The 19,517-nt window shown below is 39.3% G+C and overlaps 1 protein-coding gene and 1 long non-coding RNA gene across 9 annotated transcripts in view; one reads left to right on the top strand and one right to left on the bottom strand.

Annotated features, from left to right (window-relative positions):
- The window catches only part of LOC124631018 (E3 ubiquitin-protein ligase HECW2), a 91,842-nt gene that overhangs the window by 7,472 nt on the left and 64,853 nt on the right, over window positions 1–19,517 (top strand). Inside the window, exons 1-2 of one of the 8 annotated variants that reach the window (XM_047165113.1) lie at window positions 13,147–13,454; window positions 13,536–13,600. The exons of 5 other annotated variants lie outside the window; for them this stretch is intronic. The gene's annotated coding sequence lies outside the window, so the exon portion shown is untranslated. Of the gene's footprint in view, window positions 1–13,083; window positions 13,103–13,146; window positions 13,455–13,535; window positions 13,601–19,517 lie in introns of those variants that run through there. 2 more of the 8 variants (XM_047165114.1, XM_047165115.1) reach the window with 2 other exon arrangements.
- On the bottom strand, window positions 6,826–7,424 carry LOC124631024. Its single transcript, XR_006984468.1, has 2 exons — window positions 7,346–7,424; window positions 6,826–7,030 (listed from the first exon to the last, which is right to left on the bottom strand). It is a non-coding gene; the product is annotated as an uncharacterized LOC124631024 (long non-coding RNA).

Raw genomic sequence — 19,517 nt, 5'->3', positions numbered from 1 at the left:
GAGTAAGCACGTAAACTCAGTCCGGGGGCTAATAAAACAGCCATCTATCATGAGCCCACCAGCGGATATTAAATTGACACGCCTCGCTCGGAACACTCCTTCATTTCATCCCATTACGACGATATTACTACGTACGTTTCTAACTGGTCGCTTGTGGCAAAAACTTTTTGTTACTATAAACAGGTGCAAGAAATGTTTATTACGGAAATTACATCTAGTACAAATATGAAGGTAGATAATGTCATGTTACAGATGTTGCTTGGTGAGATCGCGGCTGTAATTAAGTCTCAATTGAACAGGAAGCTGATCGACGGCACCGTCTTATCTCACAGAATTATCAAGTGTTATCTTTGAGAGAATTTTTATGGAGAATTTTTATGGAGGAGAATTAATTATGCGACAACATGCATAATTAACGATCAGTCTTACTTACAGTCTTCTTTTAATGTCTGCCGCTAGTTAAGATGAAATTGATGGGTTAACTTAATTTCGATCGCAAACTACGATGATCTTGTAAGATTGGGAGGAATTAATTGAGCGGTTATGAATGTATCCATCATACACAATGACACGGTACATTCATGATATTTCACCGAGCTTTGAAAGCTTCGCGTGATGGTCAGCGGAAATTAAATGGACACACCCTCATCTGCTGGCGCAGCGTGTGTTATCCCATTAATGAAGACCATTACAAGCTCTATCAGTACAAACGCTGGACATCGTCCATTTTTTGTATTAAACAAATCCGATTATTGTGGCTCGCTGGGCGCTAGGGACCCTCCACTATCGTAATTTACTGTGGCAAGCGTTTTCATTAAGCTTTTCAATATGCCTTTTCCTTATTACGGCAACTAGTTTTATGAATGCGATCTACTCGATTTAAATATCATTTCCTTCGACAAGTAATTATCCAGTCATGTCTCATTATTCACATCCTACTGCCTACAGGTACATATAGAGTATTTGATGGCAACAAATATTAATAATATCACCAATAGTATATTACAGTCTGTCGCAGACATGCCTTGTATTACTTGAAATATCATTAGAAGAACATTGGAGTCATTCAACCGTACAGCTTCCAGCCAGGTAATAAGTTGTTACAGATATATCATTGAACTTTGCGCTGGCGTCATTCTATGCGGCCGTCAAATGATTCTCACGGAGTTTCGATGTAGACGCGAACTGCCATTAGTCAAGTGGTGTGTTGCGACAACTGAAAGAAATACTGAGACAGATTCTCACGAGGCGAGCTTGCGAACAAACGACTCGAGAACCGAGGCCCCGCTGGCTCTTGCACTTTTAATTAGTTTTATTTTTTGAGCATTGTTTCACTGTATTTAAAACCGCAGGGGCTCGATAGCAACTATTCGAGGATGTGAAGTTTTTGCAGTTTGCAATTTGATTGATCTTGAGTATTCTAACACTGCGGTGATAATGTGTAATGCTATCATTCTGTATCCACAAACTCGTTAAAGCAAATTACACCTCGACGTGTCGTAAAGCCATTAACTTCACACTCGGAGAGGCGAGCATTGTTGCCGAGTGAAAAACACAGAGAGGAAGCGATAAATTATGTTCGAAGTTTATACGATCGGCCGGTAATGGGCTATGAGCTCGCGATTGCTGCGCTCGCGCAGCATCGCACGAACCCTCTCAAATGAATTGTAGAGTATTAATTTTCGACCGTGTTCAACAATATTCAGAGACGTCAATTCTTATAAGAATACCACACTAATCGAATACAAAAAAATCTCGCCTGGTGTGCCTGTTCGTTTCTTGAAGGTCCTTCTGTTTCGAAAAATAAACCAAAACTGTATAGTATGGTAACAAAGATTCAGTTGACTTTTAAGCACTTATTAATACGATTCCCATCCGGAACAACCCCCGCTGGAGGGTGGTTCCCGGACACGCCAAGACGGAAGTAACAGACGTCTGCCATACCTTGGCTTTGTAATTGGCGGCACGGGCTTACTTCCGGTTTCTTTTGGAAATTACTAATAATAGAAATAAAGTGTTCCCTCTTTGAATAATTGTTTTATGGAGGTAAAATTGTTTTGTGTGAAGCTTCTACAGTTCTACAGCACAAAGTTTTTAATTTTTGTTAGTGTTGGTATGTGGATTTGGATATGTCAAGGAGTGATGAGGAGGAGGAGTGAGACTTAATAGGTTTAGTAGTTTAATGTTATATGATTTTGTATGATGAATTAATGTTAGTATTTTTAGCTGTCCATTTTTTACAAATTAACTTGGACATTGAACAACTGGCGATTTTGTTTGAAAATCTGAATCACTTTTGAAGCATTCAATATTTTTGGTATAAAAATAAAGATTCCAACGACAGAAAGTAAAGTTTGTAATTTTAGCCCGGTGCTTGCGTCAAAAGCTTTGAATGGAGAAAGAGGAATTTACGTTTCTTCAAAATAACTCGCTTCGCTCATTTCATTGCATGAATGTTTTCAATATTTAGGTATTTGGGAATTCCCACAAGCTCTTGACCTATTTTAGGTGTACAACAATGTTAGAGTGCCGACACGTGGAATTACTCCAGCTGTAAATAGCTGGACAGATTTGGCGACACTGCATGCGTTACGCTTCGAAAATAAATGGCCTCTTGTGAAGAAACGTTCCGTCTGTAAGTACCGTGCCCATATGGGACGCGTGTTGAATACAATTACTCTCATGTCCACCACTTATGGATGTAATTGTATGCTTAGCAAGTTTTATTGTCCTGTACCATAGGCGGCTCAGGAGCTAAGTAGCTCAACCAAGGACGATTGCCTATGGTGTGAAATCCGGTCAATGAAGTCACGTCTCCGCAGCGTATGTGACCATATTATTGACAATAAAATATTCTTGACACCCAAGATTTCGCGGTGCTGTATATTTCTGGAAATGTTTTTTGGTTCCTATAAAAAGATTAGTGAAGGGTGGAGGTGCTAATGCATGTGTATACGCACATCCGGTCCGACGGGGTCCGTTAATTGGTCCGCGTAAAAGGGATATCGTGTAGCGTGCCCCCGCGCCCCTTGCCCCAGTTTCCTGTCTCGCGACATCAGGCGACAGCCGAGATCGTGAGTCTCTGCTACTTTGAAGAAAATCTGCCGTAAAAGGTCGCCTGTCCAATTAAACGTCGGGGTATCAGTATTACCCCCTGCCGAGTTTTGTCTTCTTTCGGTCTACAGTCACGACTCCTTATATGTTACCTTTCATATTATGGTCATGAATTAATGTTCTGTCGTTCAATATCACGGATGTTATTGTTTTTAAAATGTTCCAATCTAAATCGCTAATGAGTGCGGTCTCGAACATTATCTTTCAAGTCGTGCTAGGGTTTGCATTTACAGCAGTTGACATGTCCACCGAATGTTTTTGTGTCGTGTTTGTGAACGTCAATGCTTTTTATCTTTTTTCTTCGCTAATGAACAGGACTGCTTCAATTATCTTTGCAATGATTTTGTTTTTTTTGTGCTATTGATGTTTAATAATGTATGCTGGTGTTGTTATTAAAGGATGTAACAAGCCAGTCAACAAGAGCGTCATTGATGACCTCTTGATTGAACAAGTGCATTTAAACAAACATATTTTCAACCGACTTCAAAAAAAAGGAGGAGGTTCTCAATTCGGCTGCATTTTTTTTTTTTTTTTTTTTATGTTTGTTACTCGATTTCTCAAAGACGCCTGGACCGATTTCAAAAATTCTTTTTTTATTTGAAAGGGTATGCTTGTCATTTGGTCCCATTGTCATCAGATCAGGATCTGATGGTGGAAACCCTGAGAAATCGAGGGCATCTCTTGAAAATTGCATGGGGTACAAACTTTATATTTATGTGTTTATCTGATGAGACTACAATACTATGGAGGTTTAAGGCAGATCTGATGATGGAGACGACAGAGGATCGAGGGAACTCCTAAACGGCACATCTTAACGACCTCGTGTTTGGGCTTATTTTATTAGTGTAGACAAGATCTTTACACCGAAATGAGTAATGACTGCCACTGCAAGGTCCGAGATGCAGATGCAGTACAGTTTAGGGAACTCCTTAATGGTTGATAGCAGCTACATAATGTTTGGGTTTATTTTATTCGTGGTGACAAGAACTTTAAGCTGAGATGGGTTATGACTGCCACAGCAAGGACAGTGATGCAGGTGCAGTCCAGTTTAGGGAACTCCTTAATGGTCGATAGCAGCTACATAGTGTTTGGGCGTATTTTATTCGTATTGATGTACACTTTAAGCTGAGATGGGTAATATTGCAGATTCGACAGTGAAGACGAAAAACAGTTTAAGGATATTCTAAATGAAAATGTTTACCGACGTTTAAGTATTGGAAGGAAGATTTCTTAACCTCGTTATTTCTGCCAACGCGCTGCCGTCGTGTGGTCGATTAAGTAACTTGTTGGCATCCAAATCTGACAAAACTATACCTTCTATACTTCTGACACGACTTAGCGCAAAATACCTCGTATTTGGGCTTATATTCTTTGTATTGCTAAGAACTTTCCACTTATATGAATAGTGACAACTATTCGTATCACTAAAAAGCTGTAAATAAAAAACTTTTTTACAAAAAAATTAAACCGACTTCCAAAAACACTAAAAAGCAAAAAAAAAAATAATTTTAGGTGCATCGGCCTAGAAGTCGGTGGCAAAATTAACTTAGTAACATCCATTAGACACCGACTTCTAGGCCGACGCACCTAAAATTATATTTTTTTTTGCTTTTTAGTGTTTTTGGAAGTCGGTTTAATTTTTTTGTAAAAAAGTTTTTTTATCAATTTGATGAATTGCTGTTAGTTATTCCACTTACATATTTGTGGGAACTTTCTTGCTTTCCCACGAGGATGAAACCTAATTCAGTGTATGGAACGGTGTAAAGTAGTGCTTGATGATTATGTATCTTTATTACTGTCTATATGTGTTCCTAAAGACTCGTTTTCCCATGACGAGCTCCTGGACTGTGACTGACTTCATGCCATCATTATGTCTGTGCTCATCCTAGCATACAGCTTATGAGTTGTTGCATGAAATCACAGACAGAAGTTGTTTTTTCATTACATGGTACCTGTAGTTTTCCTTGTTTTAAAGGCACTAAAATTCATGATGTGGTTTCAAACAACCAATTGGATGCAGATTTTCCAAGTTGCAGTGGCCAAAGGTGCCGTCCTGAGAACTAAACAATCGAAGTAGTTCCTAGAAACAGTCAATGGGCTCGTTAAGTGTAGAGAATGGAAAGAGTACTCATCGTCGGAAACAATAGGTGTTAACTTGCACATTTAGTACGCGAGTCTAAAGAGGATGTGAACTGATTACTGACTAGTTCAAAATTCACAATTTCGATACCCAAACCAATGCTTTTCCGTCTATCAGTGCGACCTCTACTTTGAACCTAATATTTCTTGCGATGGTATTTAGTTCATCGTATGCGCAAATAGAATTATTGTAAACATGTTATGTTTTTATTTATAGCTATAATTCGCGATGTATGTGTTAGACGACAGATGAAGTAGCTGCCCGTGCGTGTGTTTATAGTCTGTGTGGTATGTAAATATACTGTGTACATCGGTGCAGATATGTAGCCGGCTGTTTTTGTTAACCGACTTCCCAAAAAGGAGGAGGTTATCAATTCGGCCGGTATGTTTTTTTTTTTTTTTTTTTTTTTCTATGTATGTACATCGATTACTCCGAGGTTTATGGACCGATTTACGTGATTCTTTTTTTGTTCGACTCGGAATAGCTGCCAGTTGGTCCCATAGTCATCAGGTCAGGATCTGATGATGGAAACCCTGAGAAATCGAGGGCAACCTTCGAAAGTTGTAGGCATACATAGGGTAAAAACTTGATACTCAGGTGTACGCCTAAAAGCACTATTCAACAGTGAAGATTTGGAGCTGATCTGATGATGGAAACCAGAGAGGGTCGAGGGAACTCGACAACTGAATATGTAAACTACCTCGTGTTTGGGCTTAAATTATTTGTATTGACAAGACCTTTGCAACAGTGAAGGTTTGAAGCTGACCTGATGATGGAGACCAGAGAAAGTCGAGGGAACTCGACAACTGAATATGTAAAATACCTCGTATTTGGACTTATATTCTTTGTATTGATGAGAACTTCCCACTTGTATGGATAGTGACAACTATACGTATCACTGAAAAGCTTTAAATAAAAAACTTTTTTACAAAAAAATTAAACCGACTTCCCAAAACACTAAAAAGCAAAAAAAAAACTATTTTTAGGTGCATCGGCCTAGAAGTCGGTGGCAAAATTAACTTAGTAACATCCATTAGACACCGAATTCTAGGCCGATGCACCTAAAAATAGTTTTTTTTTTGCTTTTTAGTGTTTTGGGAAGTCGGTTTAATTTTTTTGTAAAAAAGTTTTTAGTATAGACCGTATTGTTATCATTCGTAGCCCACACGACTAGACAATAATGCCGCATTCGTGATGGGTGACTGTTGGGATTCCATTCATTTATAGCTACACTGCTTTCACAAAAAATGGGTTTCAGTCTTGCACTTCAGATATTTTGCATAAGATTGCATTGCACAGTTGTAGAATTAAGATTCTCATCAGATTTTCCACTTATTTATAAGTTCATGACGGCGACGTTGGAAACTCGTACGGTTTATTTATTACCAGTGGAGAGTGGGCCGGTTCCGGTCGGTGCTTGCGCAGGAAACCCGCAGGATATATCAAAATTAGAATCGCGAGCCGATGAACGGTGGGGCACTTGCGCTATGTCGACCGCACTTCCCATATCCGTTTATCAAAGTCCTTTAAATCGTAAAATGATTTCCTGAATTTCAAATTCATAAACTGCATTTCAAAAAGTACTATTTATTGCATTGAATGTTAAAAATGTTAGGGCTAATTCTTATGTCATACTCATAAAAATACTTTCAGAGCCTTCGGGTATGTGCGATTCGGAGTCCGTGGATATCGGCACGTCGTTTTATTTTCGATGTTTCTCGTTGTCCGACGAACGGAAGTCATTATGCGCTTTCCGCTGTTCGTTGTACTGCTGCCCTGTAAAATGTATTCATTAAATCAGCGATCATGGTTTCACTCGTCGGATTTCTTCTCGCAAGATCATTGTTTGACGTCAATTTCACGTTTATTTCTTTGTGATCAAACTCACGTTGATCATTCGGTGACTTTAAATCGTCTCTTTAGCTATCGTTTATTTTTATTTGTTTTAACAAGCCGTTTTTATCCCCATGTTTGTTTGCGCTCATCAAAAGTCTGTAGGATGAGGTAGGAGGGCGGCCTCTTGCAACACTCGCGGGGGCATGCGACAAATATTGACATGACAAATGTTTGTGTAGTAGAAAAAGCACGTACGTCTCTTGTGACTACCATGTTCACCGTAGGTGGTGCGGTGGTGCGCACAGATAATACGGCTGTAAACCGCCGAGATAACACACACTGTTTGCACAAAACAAATCATGTTTGCTTACTTTATGTCCTAAGGATTGCTGGCACGGATCACTAGCGCTTGGATATTATGCGTCCTCACGTTCTATTTGCATTGCTTTATGGGGTGTGCAGTCACTGTCGGTGCAGGTTAGGATTTGCCAGAGGCCAACAAATAAATAAACAATACTAATATGCAGTTGTACATTATCAGGTACATAGTAGATTTTTTAATTAACGTGTACATTCATAAATTATTTAAAGCAAAACAATGTTGTCATCTTTTTACCAAATTACAGATTGTTGAGTTCATTTGCCAACGCATTTGTATCCGTAAACAAGCAGCAGCCAAGGCCGCGTATGTTTACGAGTCTACCAGCGTTAATAACACGTATACATCGACAGGTTGATATAAATGTTAATACTTGCTAGACAGCACAGCTCACGTTATTTATTTACATCCATTGCCTTTCACTCATTGTCTCAGACAAAAGCGTGTTATCCCACACAACATAATATATCAAAATTGTTTGCGAAGAACGAAAACTAAAATCTACAGATTGCTATTTTCACATGATGTCAGCTAGATCGACATGAATGACAAAAATGCATTAATATTTAATGAAATCTTTGTTTACTTCTTAAAAAGTAATGTTCATACAACGTATATAAAACGTGATAAGCCCACTGATACTCCGATAGGCCGCGATTTATTCGCGTGTTGCGAATCGCCAACGGAAACGTATGCCAGTAATGAGCTTCGGATGTCGCTCACCTATTGTGACGAGCTAATAGATATTGACTTCCTTAGCTCAGACCGTGGTGGTAACAACACCGGTCTATAATGAGGCATTGTTCACATCTTATTCTGTTTTCAAGACGCAGATCCGGGCTGTGAACCGATTGCTAAACTGGCCATTTGTGCATTGAATATGAGAGCAGTATCATATGCTGGCGGCCGTTCACTAATCCAGGTCAACGTTCCTTCACGGATCCGCAACGGCAATTTTAACTGACACCAAATGATCTGGCATTTACTCCACAGTATAGTACCGTGAATCAGAATTCGTGCCTGACTCAGGAGCCTATTACAAACCCACCGTAGTTGATCATCGATCACGAGTTGACCCTCTGCCTTCGCACGCCGTCACATTTCAATAAGTTTTTTGTAAGTAATGCACACAGGTAAGGTAGCAGTTTGGGAACGCTGTTTGACAAGATCATTTGATGAGAGCGTATCATTTATGTAAGGAATCTCTTACAGTTCTGAGCTTTTCTGTAAACTATGCATATTAAAGTTGTATCACTATAACTCGGAGGCGCGTCTTAATTGGCAAATTCTAGTGGTGCTCTAATAGTCATTCTTATTAGACAGCATAAGTCTTCGTTCCTCTCGTTTTAATTTCGGGAGACGGTTGGTCGGCTACATGGCCGCGTAACATTTCATCTTCCGCACGTTCCGCGGCTTGCCTGAGAACCGTCGTCACCAGTGGCACGGAACTCACGATGTTTACCTGACCATTGGCCCGCAGCACCTAAAGTTTATGGGAGGCGAACAAATACTACTTTGTGAACTTCCGCTTTGTTATGCCATTGACCTCCAAGAAAGTATTTGGTGCATGTCATTATATCCTTTAAATGAACTTCAAATTGAGTGATTGTACTAAGTATTGCGCACTGCCATTTTGCATAAATCTTTGTATCGAGCACTAGGATTTGACATTCAGTGTTATTCGCAGGCAGAACCTGCATGATTAAATCGTAAACAGTCGTATTCATCAACGTGTTAGTTTCATGTAAATAGCTGAACAAATAAAAGCAAATCAACAGATGTTGTAAATGGTGGCGTCATTAGCTCGAGCCGTAATCCCTTGACGGCACGCGCAGGCACGCCGCGTTAAGTGGGTTAGCATGTCGATCCTGGCCTGTTCAAGGTCGCACCAATCATTTGCCTGCATAAATATAACATCAATATAAACATTACTATCTTAAAAATCTAAAACACTTCGGTGGATATTATGAAATAACTAACGATGCTGCCATCAAACAGGTTATGAAAGAAATTAAGTTTGAAGCAGTTGCCTTGATGAATGGAGTAACAAATCATGTTCCAATATTAGCGTCCTTGATATAGTTGGACTCGTTTCACTTCCTGTTACGAGGCGAATTGTAAACGCTGAGCACGTCACTCATTCAAACTCAATCAAAGGATCGTGAATGAGATGTTTACTGCGCTCGTACATGCGTATGTGTGCAAGACTTGAAGCGTTTCCTGTTTTATAACATAGTTTATCATAGGTATGTATCACTATCGATACATAATCAGATTTCGTAACCAAACAAGCTTTGATTTTTCCACTTCATCAATGGAAGAAATATTACTTTGAGCTTCCATGCCAGTCTTTCATCGGATTAGCTTGGTGCTGAATGCCCTGACTCAATAACTCATCATAATACATGTATTTATGAATGCGGTTCAAAAGAGAGTAATATATCATGGGGTGTTAATGGCTTATAGTGTTAGATGTAAGTTTGTGTCCGTAGCTAGCCGCTACACTGGAGGGCCGCAGGGCCGTCCTGCCAAGGCCAGCCAGTTCGTTAGGGCCATTCATGGATGCCTGCGCGCAACCTCCTCCCCACTCTCCCGCGGCGACAGGATATTCTCCCTCGCTGTGTGCTATGTTGTCCGATTGATCGGTTTATTTTTTTAAATCGAACGCAAAGCAAAAAGACACCACGCGCAATCGTAATTCACCGGATGCACTAACGAGTGTTAAATTTTTTAAACCCCTCCGTGTAGCATTAGTTTGTTTTTGTTGAAGGCCGTTTCCGCCATGACTTAATCCATAACTCAACCAGTACATATAGTATGCGATACCTATTAGAGCTTATTAGTTTCTATTAAAAGAATCCACAACAAATTAAAGTGTCTCTCCGTCGGACATTCCATTCACGTAAGGATGCAATAATAGACATTGCCGTGAGACATCTTGTATGCCATTTCCTACTAGTTTAGTGGTTGAATAGACTTTAATAAACAGGAGATGAGGCTTTTGCTCTGAATAGAAATGTTCAGTTTCCAGGCACATGGATACAAAGCACGTCGTTGACATTTGCAATCTACAATAAACGTAATAGTCGCAAGATCTGTGCTTCTGGTCATTGAATTGGAATTGTGTTTTTATAAGCACTGCATTCCAGACGAGTGCCCTTGGAATGAAATATTAATGAGTTTACAAATAACCTTCGACAAGGCGCAACTTGGTCTAATTTCCAAAAAGGTCTAAGGATAACATCTTCATTCATACGAATATGGTCTCTCGGTGGGTGGAAGTGGGTAATGAATCACTTCGCTCAGTGTTGTGTTGTGGACTGGTGGATGAACATCGGCGTATTTCGGCTGCGCATTGTGAGCAATTCGTCATGATTTGCGTATGTAAATCAATGGAGTTTGGTTGTGCGGGCGTAACGGTATTTTCGTCGGTCCACAGCAGGAAGGCGGATGCTATAAACACACTTTCAGCAGCGTTACCATAGCGGCGTACCTATATCGCTTTTGTTCACGACATGCGGTGTTTGGGTAATCTTCATAAATAATTTCGAAGGTTGCAAGTTCCACGAGGCACGTGCCCATACACATGTTTGAGGGATTAGTACGAACCCTCACGTCTAGGGCTGGACTTAATGGCTGCCGAAAGCGCATCACTTTTTTATGGAAGTGTAATAAATATTTGTTCGGTCATTTATCAATCTTACGTGACGTACATATTTTGAAGGAGTCGTATTATTCAATGATAAATTTTGTTGAAACGTCACCTCTGCTTGATTTATAGTTTTTTTTTCTGTTGGCAAAACGTTTGAAATTTTTTATAGTAACCTGTTGTCCTGTTTACCTTCCAACAAAGGGTCAACTGGCAGAAAACAAGTTCCAAAGTCAACTTATGTCAATCCGAAGGTGCTAGCAAATAAAAAATATTATTTCCTATTTAAGAAGTGTTAAAACTAATATCCAGTCAAGTCGGTGTATAAAATGAACAAGTATGAAAGCTATGGAGTTTTGTGGTTTGCGGTTTCTTACCACGCGTATAAGAATTTATTGGAGAAATATTTCCTTTAGAATAATTTGTCACTGAACTACATACCAAGGATCTTGTTACTGAATTCCAAAGCAAGACGTTGGAATCTATAATGCTCGACAATAAAGCAGTGCTTGATGGAGAGGCAGTGCTGTACTTGACAGTTGTACTGGAGCCCATTTATGTGTCAGGAAGTATGACACACGTTGCAACACTATGGAGCGGTGAAAGTAACAGCGTGCTCTTATATCTATTTTCTATGTTATGCATAAATTGCTTAGGATTCATTACTGGCTAACTAAGAAAATTATGATATTTACGTGTTGATGATGTTTGATTAAATATTAATAAAATGTTTAAAACCAGTTTTAAGTTTGTACGCAAATCTTTACACTGCCACTTTGAAGGTGCCCTTCAATTATTGTGTACCAGCACAAAAAGTAGAATAACCACTTATGACAGATTTACGGTACTTAACTTTTGATTAACATTTAAATCGGCATTCTCAAGTTCATCATATGATAAATTCAATCTTGTGATCGACAGCATCTCTCACGTTTTTGGCAGTCGTTACTTGTCCCTGGATAACTTAAAATCAAGTATAATGTGCAGTAATCCAAGTTTGCATAACATATTCTGTGATTGTTCACTTCCCGTCTGCTATTATTCTAGTTGCATTGTATTAGGCTGCGTCACGCGTCACGATCACACATTTATAAGAACCAGCTCATTTGAGCACTAACTTACCATCGCTGGAGGGAGAAATGTCGCCGCCCCCGACTTAAGCCCACGCCGCCTTCGTATTTCTATATACTTTCCTCCAGCCCACGACCACATAAAGAATGTTTAGAAATACTTATTTACTACCTATGAAACGAGTCGTCGCTACAATTGCGTGGCGGCTGTAATCTCTTTACAAGCAAAAATCATAAAGTCTGTCACATGTTTGGAACGCTGTCACTCCCACATCAAGGCTGATCAATCAAAAAGGATCGGCTGAATGGGATCAATAAGTATGGTAAATGTGGTGGGCGATCGGTCGTCGAACTGCGCGGGCGCAAGCCGGTGGTGCGCTCTAATTCAATTTAACGACAATCCATTGCGCACTAGGCTCCGCCTTGATGCCATCCATCCATTAGCTGTATTACTCAACTGTTTCTATATGACCGCTGCCTTGGCCCTGGAGATAGTCGCGCGGATTATATTACGGAATTTAATTTGAAATCTTATGTTGAGTAATGATTCAGTATTCTATTGACCATCATTATGATTTAACGCTTCATGTTGAATGCTTCCATAATAATGTTGGACATTAAAGTATTCAGTAAGTGGCGTTTTATGTTTAAGGTTTCATATTTCTTGGGATTTATGGAGACTACACAATTAACAACAAGCGTTTATACTCTAAATGTTCTGTCAAGATTACCCGCGTCTGATGATTTATGATAATGGGAAATAGCTATCTATGTTATTCTCATGATAATTAGGCAGTACTATTGTTTCTGTGATAATACTACTCTGGTCGGGACCGTATCTGCAAGGATGGGCCGTGTCACCTTGAATGCCGGATGCCGGCATTCTGTCGATGGAGCTATCGGCCGTCAATCGTGTGAGCGTCTCGCCATATTATATTATAGCCGTCTGTCTGTTTGTCTGTGTGACTGCGAGAGCCGTTTTTATTTTACGACCATCCACGTCCGCTGATCAAGTCCTCCGACAAGGTCGCCGTTTCTTGTAATCTAACCAATCAACCGGTGCATCTATCGGAACTATAAAGTTATCCCAACCAAGTGTAGATGTCTTAAGTGCTTAGCAAACAAAACGTCATGTACGTTCGATAGGATTTAAAGAAAAGCATGAATTCAAGGGAAGAACGTGTCTCATCTCTAAAGTCCCCAACGGAAATGGATTGAACGTGGGCGACACCTACGGATTGCGCGAGTGACCACTCTCAACACAAAGTGACAAATTTAATATCGTTATCTATTTCTGTAACTCCTCATCTCAGCTCGTTAACATTTATTTCTGGTCGTTTGTTCCAGGTAAGTGCTTCGTAATCACCGCTTCACGATCCACTGAAGGTCAAACATTTCATCAATCAATTACGGTAGATAGATATTATTGGATAGTACTTATCTTTATTTACTTGGATCCCTCGTGTTTATCACAATGTTTAATATGCGTCAATTTTAACCAATTGAGCTTTAATATGTCAATGTCGGTGAATACTGAGTAGGGTATATCTTCATCATACAATAGAATATTATGAGCGCGCTCTCTCTGGGCGTGGACTGCATCAGAATTTGTAACACTACGACTTATTTCCGCATCCGCTATTGTAACGCTGTCCACTGCAATTTAATCATCTCTGCGAGTGACAAGATCTATTGGAACAGATTCTCGGTGGCTGTTATCAAAAATGCTAGTGTGGGCTCTTAATTCATATTTTTAAGGTTCAATCTTGTTTGTGTTTAAAATTGAGTGGTTCCCTTTGATGTAGAACGGGAATATCGACAAAGACGGATGTCCGGTCCCGGTCAGGATTTGTTTCACATGAACGATGCTTCTCTGTGGCTTCGTCAAGATGAAGACGAGCGTTTCATCATATTTAATATAGTGTGAATAAATCTATGTATGGCATAAATTGCTTTGCTATTTCAGGATATACAAAAATGAGCATGTGTAAATAATAAAATATTCGCAGTAAACTTACACGAAAAATACACAAAAAAAAAACTTTTTTGGGTAGTCAGCATCAATTTGTTATGATCTGTCAAAAACTTCTTGTGAAGACTGGTCGTCAGCTTAAAAGACGTCAAAAGGGAGACTATAAAGGCTGTTTGCTTAAAAAATTAACGTTAGTTAGTGTAGGAAACGGAGGAAAGAAGCCCAAATCCTTCCGGTCCTTTTGATATCGCGTATAAGCGGCGTACGCGCATTTCAAAGGGCCAGTGTATTTGTCCGACGAAGCTTGGGTAAACATCATTCGTTGAACGGGTGTGTGATTTCAGCCTTTTGTGTTTTTACTGTACATTTGTTGCCCGGGGAACGATTTAATCTCATTATGTATGCACATCCGGAAGTTTGCCAGCGTTGGAATACAAAAAATCGGTGCGGAGATGTGTCATAGCATAGTAGCCGATTATGTTTATAATTTGTTTGAGTAGCTATGTCGGCTTGCTTTGTTCTCTCCGGTATGTTCATTGATTCTTTTGTATATGACGGAACATACAATATCAGCCGGATAGACGGATATGCTGTTTTCCCGGGAAACTATAAACAAAGTCTTACAATGGCATTTAAAACAAGGTATTGCGTTCTTAATAAGTTTAAGAACACACTTAAGCACATAAATTCTTAATACACTCCACATACTCGCATTTCCTAACACACACAACATAAACAACACTCATTACATAACGCATAATATTCAATTACGTAATATTAGACGTTGAGCGCCGCCATGATTTTGGTTCATTCTTTACATCATAACCTCAACCAACGATTTTGACAACAGCGCATAGACAAGGAACGAATGAGCCAAATGAATGTTGCCAATGTTATCACTACTTAACTTATTTATTTATTTTAATTCATAATTTATTGTATTTATTTTAATAATATTATTGTTTTATTTTTAATATATATTATTTAAATTGCCGGCGGACGTTAACACGTCAGCTTTCGGCTTTTGCTGAAAACCAGCGCTGAGACTCTGTCCAACAGAGTGACAGCAACATGCTGAGCAAGGGCCTTTTCGCGTGGATGTGACGCATATTTCCCCCACTATTGTGTATTGTCTTCTGTAGTTCTATGTTATTATTAATTCGTTTTTGTTTGTATTATTGTTTGTATTTGTCTATGCGTTATGTCCATGTGAATAAATGTATTTTCTTTCTTTCTTTCTTTCTTTCTTTGTATTTAAATGAACAAAACGGATAAACAAAACATGTATTTAATTTGTAGCACTGACTTTTCTGTTTAGAACTCATGCAACTATTTTCAATGCTGTTTAATTCATGTTCTAAAAACAAGATCTTGTTTTCCAACGAATTCCTGGTACCCTAAATCCCTATTAGTAAAGTGCCGTTAACATTCGGTATTTGGCGAGTGGTGCGCGAACGTTTTGCATACAATGCCCATGTTGGTGCGTTTGCGCAACCAAGCGGTCATCGGGCCGGATGTGACGCTGCGCCGCAGCCCGTGCCAAATTGTGCCTGCATTTAATGTGGACTAGATAGCCTTACGATGTCCTAGAGTAATCAGCAATGTTGCAAACATACTTACATATTAAAAAGTCTACTTCAACAGCAGAGTACTCCGACATGAATGAATACAGGTCGGCTGGCATGCTGTGAGTTATTTACTTTCGACTAGATGCAGACAGAGAATAAAGCAAGTAGCCAATTTGTCTGTAAGAAGACAAACACGTTTTCCATTACTTGCAAACCAAGCTAAACTATTGCATAAGTCCAGACTCTTTGTCTGTATTCAATTTATTTTTTAAATTAAATATAAGAAGTCAATTATCGAATAATTCGTAATGGCTACTGAGTGCTGTGTTCACGGCTCTGTTCGCGTTGAGTATTATCACTGTGACCCGCATCGTTAATTTAAAACTAACCTAAAAAAATTGCACAATCATTTGCATCCGCCATTACTGCCAGTTATTAATTATCTAGACATTTTTAACGAAACTCTGATAAATCATAATTAGTCAGGTCCATTGTTTTGTCTCTGAGAACAAAATTCTAAGTTTTTTGGTCATATCAAAGAAAAAACATCTAAATGTTGGTAACCTCGAAAACCGCTCGACCAATTTGAATAAACTTTACCGTTGCATATTGTTTTTCTCCGCAATTAAAAACCAAAAGTAGGTATTTTAGAATGCATCAGTTTCATAAGAACTGTTGCAACTGATTTTTATGCTATATTTTTTTTGTACGTAACAATATGCTCTTCATTATCTCCAAGAATAACTTTAAGAGACAGTCTTTTGTTCTTTTTCTGAGATGCGTCAGAGAAGGTAACTTCATCCCTGTAATGGACTGTCTAGACACGTGAGTTACCTTATTAGTTGATCTGGTTTCTATGGTTACCTGCATTGTATGAGATGTCCTTCCCTTGCAGTATCACTTTCATCTCATGAGGTAAGTCACCCACGCAATTGTCAGCAAGAGTGACATAGGGGTGACTTCTCTTTAGGGTGATCTGATCGTGAAAAGTGAGAAGGCAATAACGTTTTTCGATACAAAAATGCCTTGCCTCCATAACCATATATCGAATGATATGTAGAGCTTAAAATATCGTAAAAACATTTTCTATGTGCACACTGAATCAACAATTATCTTCACGAGTACCTTTTAGCGTGTTACTTCGGGCTACAGTCTTCCAATCGAAGACAATTTCGTCCAGACGTACTTCTCATTTTTGGTCAGGAATTTGATTGTCTATTTTACAATCTTTGCTTCATATACCTTTTGCCTTTAGTCTGGTACATGCGTGTGGTCCAACCCAAGGTTAGCCTTGAGCGGCTGCAGCAGGACTAATGCGAACATGCACCGCACGGACAAATGATGCCGGTGCCTTACATCCGGTCAAGCTATGTAAATCAGTGTCACACTTCGACATATGTACGCACTATTGTCCTTGGTACTGGTTCCATCGGGTATTTTATTTTAATTTCTTTAGGTAGGTTATTGCTATATTGGTGTTGCGTAGTTAGGAATTTTAAAGGCAGACTTAAAATTGGAAACATGGTGTGAATGGCCATCTTCCTCTCTTGACTTTTGCTTGTGCTTATTTCGAATCAGGGCTGTAAAATAGTAGATCACGTATACTTTTTATGACAACTAAATTCGTAAACCGAGCTATCGCGAAGAAAGGATTTCAACGAAAGCAAAATTTGCTACATGACATCACTTCGTGTGTTTGGCTCGATGACAATAAAGCTCTTTTAATAACCTTTTCAACTAATGTGTTAGATTAAGTCATTCAGGAGTTTACCTGTTGAATATTTTCATCATTCATGTAAACGTTAGTATAAATCAAAAGCGCATGCCCGGACTTCAGCAGCTTCATTGAACGGGAAGCTCAATAGCTAGGTAACAAATGAATAAAAATAGGTACAACCCTGCAGTCGGTAAAGACCTGCACTTAGCTAACTGAGATCGATAGTTCAGTCTCTCATAACGCTTGCAGAGCGTTGTATCTCCGTATCCATACACATTCGTTTGTGTGACAAAGTTATCTAATTTAACTGTGCTGTGTTGCAATCTTTCAATAGCTAATAAAATTCTCACAGAGATAGAGTAATAGGGTAATTCACCTAGTTGCCATTCATAGTTGTCGCTTACCCCCTTTTACAACGCAGGGTAATGGCTGCGCAGTATTTTACCGATACGCCGAACATGCGTACTGATAACGAACGTCATCGGTCAATAACGCAGCGAGAGAAAGTTTCTAGTGCACTCTCGGTTTTACAGTCGTCTAACATCGTTTATTCCCTGGATCTTATAACAGAAGTGGATTTTGAGGGTAAGTAGGCTTATAATAGACATATCTTTATCATATCTGTGCAAGATTTTTGAATAGTGGAAGATTATGCTACGACTTTGATAATGGATGCTTCGTCGGCTCTAGAGCTCTAGTCTAGCTAACGTCTTCCAAATTGGTTTTCTGATAAAGCACGTCGTCGATCGCGACCGAGTTTAAAAGTGTCTTGGCTCTTGAGAAGAGAGGGATCTAGTTTTAAACTGTTGTCTAGCCAGCTGCTATCGTTAGGACATTCACATTTTTCATACAAGATATGCGTTGCGCAACTAGACCAGAAATGTCCATTGTGTAACTGCGTATTAGGGAAATGAAAGCCTCTGTGAAGCTTTTATTTGTTTTTAGCCGAATTGGCAGTAATGTTTTTGTCACTACTTTCATATTTAATTTCAATACAAATAAACAATAAAACACCCATGCGTCCACGAACGTAACATGGTCACTAATTCTATCATTTACACATACAATTATGAGGTTTGTCACGACATATTATTTCGTCGTTTCGTGAGAGGAATTCATTGACGTGTGAATGAGTATAATTAAAAGAAAATTCGTAGAAAGTTCGAGAAGCTTTCTGACAGGACTGATGCGTAGATTTAGGATAGTGCACTAAAAAGTGACAAGATGACAACAGATGGGTTATCGGCTTATGGGCACATTATCTATGAAACGGTTTTAAAACGGCTTACGCGGTGTCCTGCGTGAGCGACGAACGCGACGCGACGCGACGCAACACGACGCGACGTAATGCGACGCGATGCTATACGCGACAGATGTCCTACGTGATTTTGGTCATTACTTCTCAAATCATGGAGAAGTTGTGTTACAATTTTGCTTGAAAGTTCATATTTAAAGTACAGACAGCAACAATCTTCCAACTTGTTTGTACTAATAAACGATTTCTTTAATATTTATGTTTTTTTTGTCCCACAACAATCAACGCTTCTGAATAGTTCGCGGTGTCGCGTCTGGTCGCCCTCAAAACAAGTACGCGTTACGTCGCGTCTCGCCGCAGACTGTCACATAGGCCGCATGTAGGGAATTCCTTTGAGTTGATCGCGTTCGTCGCGTTCGCAGCGTCGCGTCGCGTCGCGTTCGTCGCTCACGCAGGACACCGCGTTAGCTGTTAAGTGTACGGCAAACTTTCGGAGCTTTGTTTGATGCTACTTTTGAGTACAGTTCAAAATACTGGCACAAAAGATTTCTACTTCAAAATTAAAATGATCCATTTTTAGAAACAATTAATTCTCTGTGTAAAAACACTAAACAAATAATATAACCGACTCTGTCTGTTTCATTAAAGAGTAGCATCTTGCGAATCGTTCTCGCATATCCTTTAATGGCAACTCCTTGGTCGGCCAGTACCACTTTTGGTGTTTTATTTTCTTGTAAACATCTGCCCAACGCTAAAAATAGTACAGAAATAAATTTGCTGTCTCGTTATCATTTTTACCTGCCTTGTTTAGCAGATT

The sequence above is a fragment of the Helicoverpa zea genome, chromosome 6 (genome assembly GCF_022581195.2).
Source record: "Helicoverpa zea isolate HzStark_Cry1AcR chromosome 6, ilHelZeax1.1, whole genome shotgun sequence".
Classification (NCBI taxonomy): Eukaryota; Metazoa; Arthropoda; class Insecta; order Lepidoptera; family Noctuidae; genus Helicoverpa; species Helicoverpa zea.
This window is presented reverse-complemented; position numbering and strand designations above follow the sequence as displayed.